Source organism: Erythrolamprus reginae, chromosome 3 (genome assembly GCF_031021105.1).
Source record: "Erythrolamprus reginae isolate rEryReg1 chromosome 3, rEryReg1.hap1, whole genome shotgun sequence".
In the NCBI taxonomy this organism is placed as follows: Eukaryota; Metazoa; Chordata; class Lepidosauria; order Squamata; family Dipsadidae; genus Erythrolamprus; species Erythrolamprus reginae.
The window spans coordinates 248,254,461-248,261,563 of NC_091952.1; the positions used below are offsets into that span (position 1 = coordinate 248,254,461).

Consider the following 7,103-nt stretch of genomic DNA (forward strand, 5'->3'; position numbering starts at 1 on the left):
AGGCAAGGAGGGTGGGGGAAGTACGAATCTCTGGGGGGAGCTGATTCCAGAGGGATGGGCCCCCCACAGAGAAGGCTCTTCCCCTAGGTCATGCCAAGTGACATTGTCTAATTGATGGGACCTGGAGAAGACCTACTCTGTGGGACCTGACCAGTCGCTGGGATTCATGCGGCAGAAGGCGGTCCCGTAAGTAATCTGGTCCCATTGCCAGGTATGGGTTTATAGCTGTTCTGTCGGGCTCTCTGGTAGAATCCTCCCAAAAATTCACAGGTACAAATTTCAGACACACACACGTTTGAAAATTCAAAGCAATGTTCTTTATAATGAAAATTCACTTAAACCAAGCCCTCTTTTGGTATAGCAAAGAGCACTCGTCTCCAAACAAACTGGTAATTTGTACAAGTCCCTTATCAGTTCTGTGATACTTAGCTTGCAGCTGTGAGGCAATTCACAGTCCTTCTTTCACAAAGTGAAACACACTTTGCTCTGGTTTAGTTTCAAAGCGGGGAAAAATCAGCACACAAAAGGTCAAAGTCAGTAAAGCAGTCATGAAACACAACGATCAGATAATCCTCCACAATGACTAAACCGACAGGCTGTTATTTATAGCAGCCTCACTAATTACCACAGCCCCACCCAACCACAGGTGGCCTCATTTTCTTTGATAATAATCTCTCAGTTGTTGCTCCCTATGCATCGCTCTCCGCATGTGTGGCTGTATCATTAACTCTTGTTCTAAATCCAAGGAGGAGCTAGATAATTGATCTCCTTCTGAGCTGTCTGCCCCACTCTCCGCCTCCCTATCACTCATGTCTTCTTGGTCAGAGAAGCCTTCATCAGCAGATTCCACTGGGGGCAAAACAGGCCTGCAGCATGTGGATGTCTCCCCACATCCACAGTCCTTGGGGCAGGAGCAGGGCCAGAGCTAACTACAACAATAGCTCATACCCAACACTCGTATCTCTTTAGGGTTTGACATTTGGAGCATAAAACGCACTCAAATTTTGAGCCTCTTTTAGGGGGGAAATGGTGTCTTATATCTGAAAATACGGTCCAAATTTTGATCACGTGACAATGGAGAGGCTGCCAATGGTCATAAGTGTGAAAAACAATCCCTTTGATCAGTGCCGATGTAACTTCGAACAGACATGGCTGTAATTCGAGGACTATCTTATCTTTAACGAACAGAAGGTAAATTTAACTTCTTTTAGCTCAGTTCTTCCGCAGTAAATAGAAAAGACAGAGAAGAAAATCCAGTTTTAATACTGCACACCCAAAGCGCGGGAAAGAACGATGTTACAACTTGTTTAGAGCCAAAACAGGATCCAACCTGGACTTTCCCCATGTAAATGCTTTCAAGGGGCCGACCTACAGACACCAAAAACATTTCTTTCCCGGTAGTGAGAACAATCAGGGGAAGGACTTGCTTTCCAAAAGTTGTAGGTGCTCCAACACTGGAAGTTTTTAAGAGGTTGGACAGCCATTTGTCTGACATAGTACAATCTCCTGCCTGAGCAGGGGGTTGGACTAGAAGACCTCCAAGGTCCCTTCCAACTTTGTGGTGTCCCAAAGGTGCTTTTTTTTTCAAGAAGTAACTGGACTTTCTGGTTTTTCTTTGATGACATTTCGCTTCTCGTACAAGAAGCTACTTCAGCTCCGACTGAAATGCAACTTTGGAACAACCATAAGAACATAAAAGAGCCATGCTGAATCAGGCCAAAGCCCATTGAATCCAGCATTCCGTGTCACACAGTGGCCCACCAATTGTCCATGGGGATCTTGAGCAGAAAGAGAAGGCAAGACCCTCCCTTTCGCTTGACCCCCAACAAATGGTACCCAAGGGAATCCTGCCTGCCTCCACCAATATAGAGGCGACACATGGACATCCGTTTCAATAACCACCGATACACTTGGCATCCATGAATCTGTCTAATCCTGCCCTGAAGCTATCAAGGCTGACAGCTGTCACAACTGGAAGTGAATTCCATCAACCAACGACCCTCTGGATGAAGCTTTAGGGAGTGCCCCCTTGTCCTAGTATGGTGTGACAGAGGAAATAATTTTTCTCTATCCACCTTTTCTATCCTATGCATGATTTTATATACTTCGATCAAGTCACCCCTTAAAAGCCATCTTTCAAGGCTGAAGAGACCAAGGTGTTGCAACCTGGTATCATAAGGGAGGTGCTCCATTTCCTTGATCATTCTGGTGGCCCTTTTTTGCACCTTTTCCAGTTTCATTATATCCTTCTTGAGGTGCGGTGACCAGAATTGTACACAGTACTCCAAGTACTCCAGTATTTATTTATTTATTTATTTATTCCAATACACAATACATATAGAAGAGAATAGACATGAAGTAATATATATAAAGAAAGTATATAAAAATAGAGAAGATATATGAAAGAAAGAAAATATATACGATATATGAGATAAAGGAAAGACAATTGAACAGGGGACGAAAGGCACACTAGTGCACTTATGTACGCCCCTTACTGACCTCTTAGGAACCTGGAGAGGTCAATCGTGGATAGTCTAAGGGAGAAATGTTGGGGGTTGACACTATTGAGTCCGGTAATGAGTTCCACGCTTCGACAACTCGATTGTTAAAAGTCATATTTTTTACAGTCAATACAATACAACACTTACCGACTTATTTTCGATTCCCTTCCTAATCATGCCAAGCATGGAATTTGCTTTTTTTTTTTACTGCTGCTGCGCACTGGGCTGACATCTTCCACAACATGGATGAGTGAGAATCTCCATAGACTTCCCACTTGGCTATTTTGTTATTCTTCCAGGCCTACTTGACTTTCACCCGCTTCCAAACCTATCAGTCTTAGCCTCCATTTTGTGGCCTTCCTCGACTTAGGGGGAAAAAAACATAACAAAACACCAGCAGCTCTTATCCACCCATCCGGAGCAGAAACCATATCCAAACAATACTCTCTTTTTTTCCCTTTTTTGCCCTCTGCTTTTCCAAATGTCAGACAGGACAATCTTTTAAGAATTTTCAACACAGAGACTACCGATAACCGCCTTGAAAAAAGTCCCAGAAAACAGCCGCAAAGAGGGAAATCAAAAGGAAGCCTGTGGAAAGGAAAAGTTATTTTCTATTCTTTTTTCTTGCTATGGGGGGAAGAAGGGAGAAAGAAGGAGGCAGGAAAGAAAAACTCTTTAAGGAAGCTGAGGGGATTTTTGAAGGGCAACTTCTGGCAGGCAAAAATAATTTAAAAAAGAGTCCACCCTGCTAAGATTCACTTCTTTTTTAAGTTTCTGCCGTACGAATCCCAGCGACCAGTCAGGTCCCACAGAGTCGGCCTTCTCCAGGTCCCGTCAACTAGACAAGGTTGTTTGGTGGGGCCTAGAAGAGCCTTCTCTGTGGCAGCCCCGGCCCTCTGGAATCAACTCCCCCTGGAGATTCGTTCTGCCCCCACCCTCCTTGCCTTCCGCAAGAGTCTTAAGACTCATTTGTGCCGCCAGGCTTGGGGCTATTAGATTCTTGCCCCCTGGTTGATGAATGTGCTGAGGTAAAGTTAATTGAATGGGAATTACAGTACTGTATTTTTATGGCTTGGGTTTTTTAGATTTTATATTTAATTAATTGGATCTAAATTGTTATACATTGTTTTATTATATGTTGCAAGCACCCCGAGTCCTTGGAGAGGGGTGACATAAAAGTCCAATTAATAAAAGAATAAATAAATTTGCACCATCAGGAACTCTGCATTTTTTTAAAGGCAGAGGTCTTCAAAACTTGGCAACTTTTAAGACTTATGGACTTCAACTCCCAGAATTCTCGAGTCAGCATAGCCTAGCATAGCTAGCTGGAGAAATTCTGGGACTTGAAGTCCATAAGTCTTCAAGTTGCCAAGTTTAAAGACCCCTGCTTTAAAAAAGGTATCAAGGATTCCAACATGGCGGCTGGGGAATTCTGGGAATTTGTTTATTTATTTATTATTTGGACTTCTAGGCTGCCCTTCTCCATATACTCAGAGCATATTTGCAACATAAAAATACAAAATTGCAGCATATGGGAAAGCCAAACTTTAAAATCTGTAAAACTAATCATAAAGCCTAAGACCTATAATAGAATAGAATTCTTTATTGGCCAAGTGTGATTGGACACACAAGGAATTTGTCTTTGGTGCCCATACTCTTAGTGTACATAAAAGAAAAAAGATACATTTGTCAAGAATCATGAGCTACAACACTTAATGATTGTCATAGGGGTCAAATAAGCAATGAAGAAACTATCAATATTAATATAAATGTTAAGGATACAGGCAACGAATCTGCGGAGAGGGGTGGCATATAAATCCAATAAATCTAATCTAATCTAAAAATCAACAAGTTACAGTCATACAGTCATAAGTGGGAAGGAATGTATGATAAGAATGGTGAGAAAAAACTACTGGCAGTAGTAATACAGATTTTGCAAATAGTTTGACAGTGTTGAGGGAATTATTTGTTTAGCAGATTTTAGCAAATAGACTTTAGCAAATATTAAACTAGTCCTAAAACCCCCAATAATAACCATTCAACCACATTCATCCATACTTTAGTCATATTATTGGCTGGAGAAAAATGACAATACTCAACGGTCCAGCCAAAGATAAGTTTTTAAAACCTTCCGAAACTGGGACCTTGCAGGTCATTTAGTCCAGCACCCCTGCCCAAGCATGAGACCCTACAATCTGCCTCTACCTAGGTTCAAACTCAAGTTAAAAGTTGCCAAGTTATGTAAATATATATACAGAAATGTACAAGTATAAAACTATATAGAAGAGTACAATGTATAAGTAATATTTAATATACATTATATTTATACATATATACAAATATTTAGCATAACAGTATAAAAGATATAATCTATCAAAATAAGATTAAACGCAGCGCGATTAAATGTATATAAGTTTATAAAAGGTAAGGAAACCCAAAAGAAAAATATCCCAGAATGTACCAGTGGAGAATTACTTATTGTACTTATAGTGATTTTGGTTTTTTTTAAAAATGAAAAATTAATAAACTTTGGTTTTTTTTAAAAAAAGTTTCCAAGTTAAAAAAAAAAAAGACCAAGTTTAGAGAAGGAGGAAGTAGTAGCAGTAGCCATTATCCGGTAGGAAGGGGCTTTTGCACACCCACCCACCCTCCACTAGAAAGGAAAGTGTTGCTTTCTGGATTTTTTGGGGTGTGTGGTGTGTGAAGGAATTTTATAGGGATGATGAAACTGGGTGGCTTCCAAACTGAGCATATTATTTATTTATTTTTATTAATTGGATTATTTTATAATTGGATTTACTTTTATTAATGGGAGATGGGAGGGGGTGCAATCGCACAGAAAAGGCTTGCTGGGGGAGGAGGCAGATGAGAAGTCAGGTTTTGGGGCAGGGGGAGAAACACCCAACTTTTGGGGCAGGCAAGAACAAGCAGCCCCCCAAAACACACACACACACACAAGTTGTGGGGTTCCCTTCGTGGGGTTCCCCTCGTGCCCTTCCCCAAGGTGAGCGAGGGGGCGTGGCCACAGGTCCTCCGCTTGTCCCTCCTCCCACTCACCCCCGCCCGTACCTGCCGGGGAAGGGGCGCCGCTCCCCCCACCGCTGCTCCCGCCGCCGCTTCTCCGGCTCGCCTTCAGTTTGACCTTTTTTTCCGTGTCTCTCTCCTCTTCCCCCCCCCTTTCCCCGGCTCGGTTGACGTCACCGTCCTAGCAACCAATCCGCGCTCCCCCCGCCTTCTTTTCTTTTCTCCTACTTCTTCTCATCCTCTTCAGCTTATCTCGGCCCCGCCCCGCCCCCGCCCAGGAGGAGGAGCGAAGTTATGCAAAAATTAAAAAACAAACCACGTGGACGGCGGCACCCAATCAGCAAGTCCGAAAGACGCACGCTCCCGGAGGAGGTGGGGAGGAAAAAGCGAAGGAAGGCGCGAGCCGAGGGGCGTGGCGTGGAGAGGGAACACCCTCCTCCTCCGAAGTGGCCGCTTTCGAAGGGGTGGCAGATAAAGTGGGGCGTGGGGGAAACTATTTTAGAATGGATCGCTTGCGCATGCGTGCGCGCGGCCTGGCTTTTCGCGCCCAGAACTTTTGGCCTTTTCGTCACTTTTATACTTTTTTTTCTTCCCTAAAGAGTCACAATTGTACAAACGGAAGTTCTCAAAATAAAATACATTTCCTCGGATGCTTCCCGTTCTTTTTTTTTTTGATAATTTAATTTAATTTATTCGATTTCTAGGCCGCCCAATCCCGTAGGACTCAGGGCTGCTAGGTTGTATTACCTGTCCACCCGCTGAGGCCGCCGGATCACCTTCAGAAAACCATCCGAATAGAGCTGGGAAGGGTCTTCGGAGGTCATCTAGTCCGACCCCACTGCTCAAACAGAAGCCCCTTAAAGTGTATACCATTTTAGACAAGTGGCTGTCCAGGCTTTTCTTCAAAACTTCCAGGGATGAAGCACCCTCAACCTGTCCTCCCTGTTAGGAAGTTAATTCCAGAAATAGAAGTAATAAGTTGAGAGAGGTTTTCAGAGTCTTTTGCCTAATTTTATGACCTTTCTTGCTGCTTACTGGTAAAGTAAATTGCTGCGGTTGCTAAGTTTGTAAAACGGTCGTTAAGTGAATCCGGCTTACCCCGCTGTGACTGCTTGTAAGAAGGTTGTAAAAGGGGATCACGTGGTCCTCCCTGGAACACCCATCTATCCATCTCTCTCTCCATCCATATCTATCTACCTACCTACCCATCCATCCATCCATCCATCTATCTACCTATCTTATCTATCCATCCATCAATCCATCCATCTATCTATCTATCTATCTTTAGTATAGAATAGAATAAAATAGAACAGAATTTTATTGGTCAAGTGTGATTGGACACATAGGGAATTTGTCTTGGTGCATATGCTCTCAGCATACATAAAAGAAAAAGATACATTTGTCAAGAATCATGTGGTACAATACTTAATGAGTATATCCATCATTCATAAATCTAGTGCAGTGATGGCAAACCTTTTTTTCCTCAGGTGCTGAAGGAGTGTGCGCATGCACTATTGTGCATGTTTGAGTGCCCACACCCACAATTCTATGCCTGGGGAGGGCAAAAACAGCTCCTCT

General features: G+C 43.0%; 1 long non-coding RNA gene across 1 annotated transcript in view; it reads right to left on the minus strand.

Annotated features, from left to right (window-relative positions):
* Positions 1-5,678, minus strand: part of LOC139166002 (uncharacterized) — a 41,550-nt gene extending 35,872 nt beyond the window's left edge. Inside the window, exon 1 of the long non-coding RNA XR_011558865.1 lies at positions 5,571-5,678. This is a non-coding gene — a long non-coding RNA (uncharacterized lncRNA). The remainder of the gene's footprint in view (positions 1-5,570) is intronic.
* Between the last annotated feature and the right edge of the window lie 1,425 nt (positions 5,679-7,103).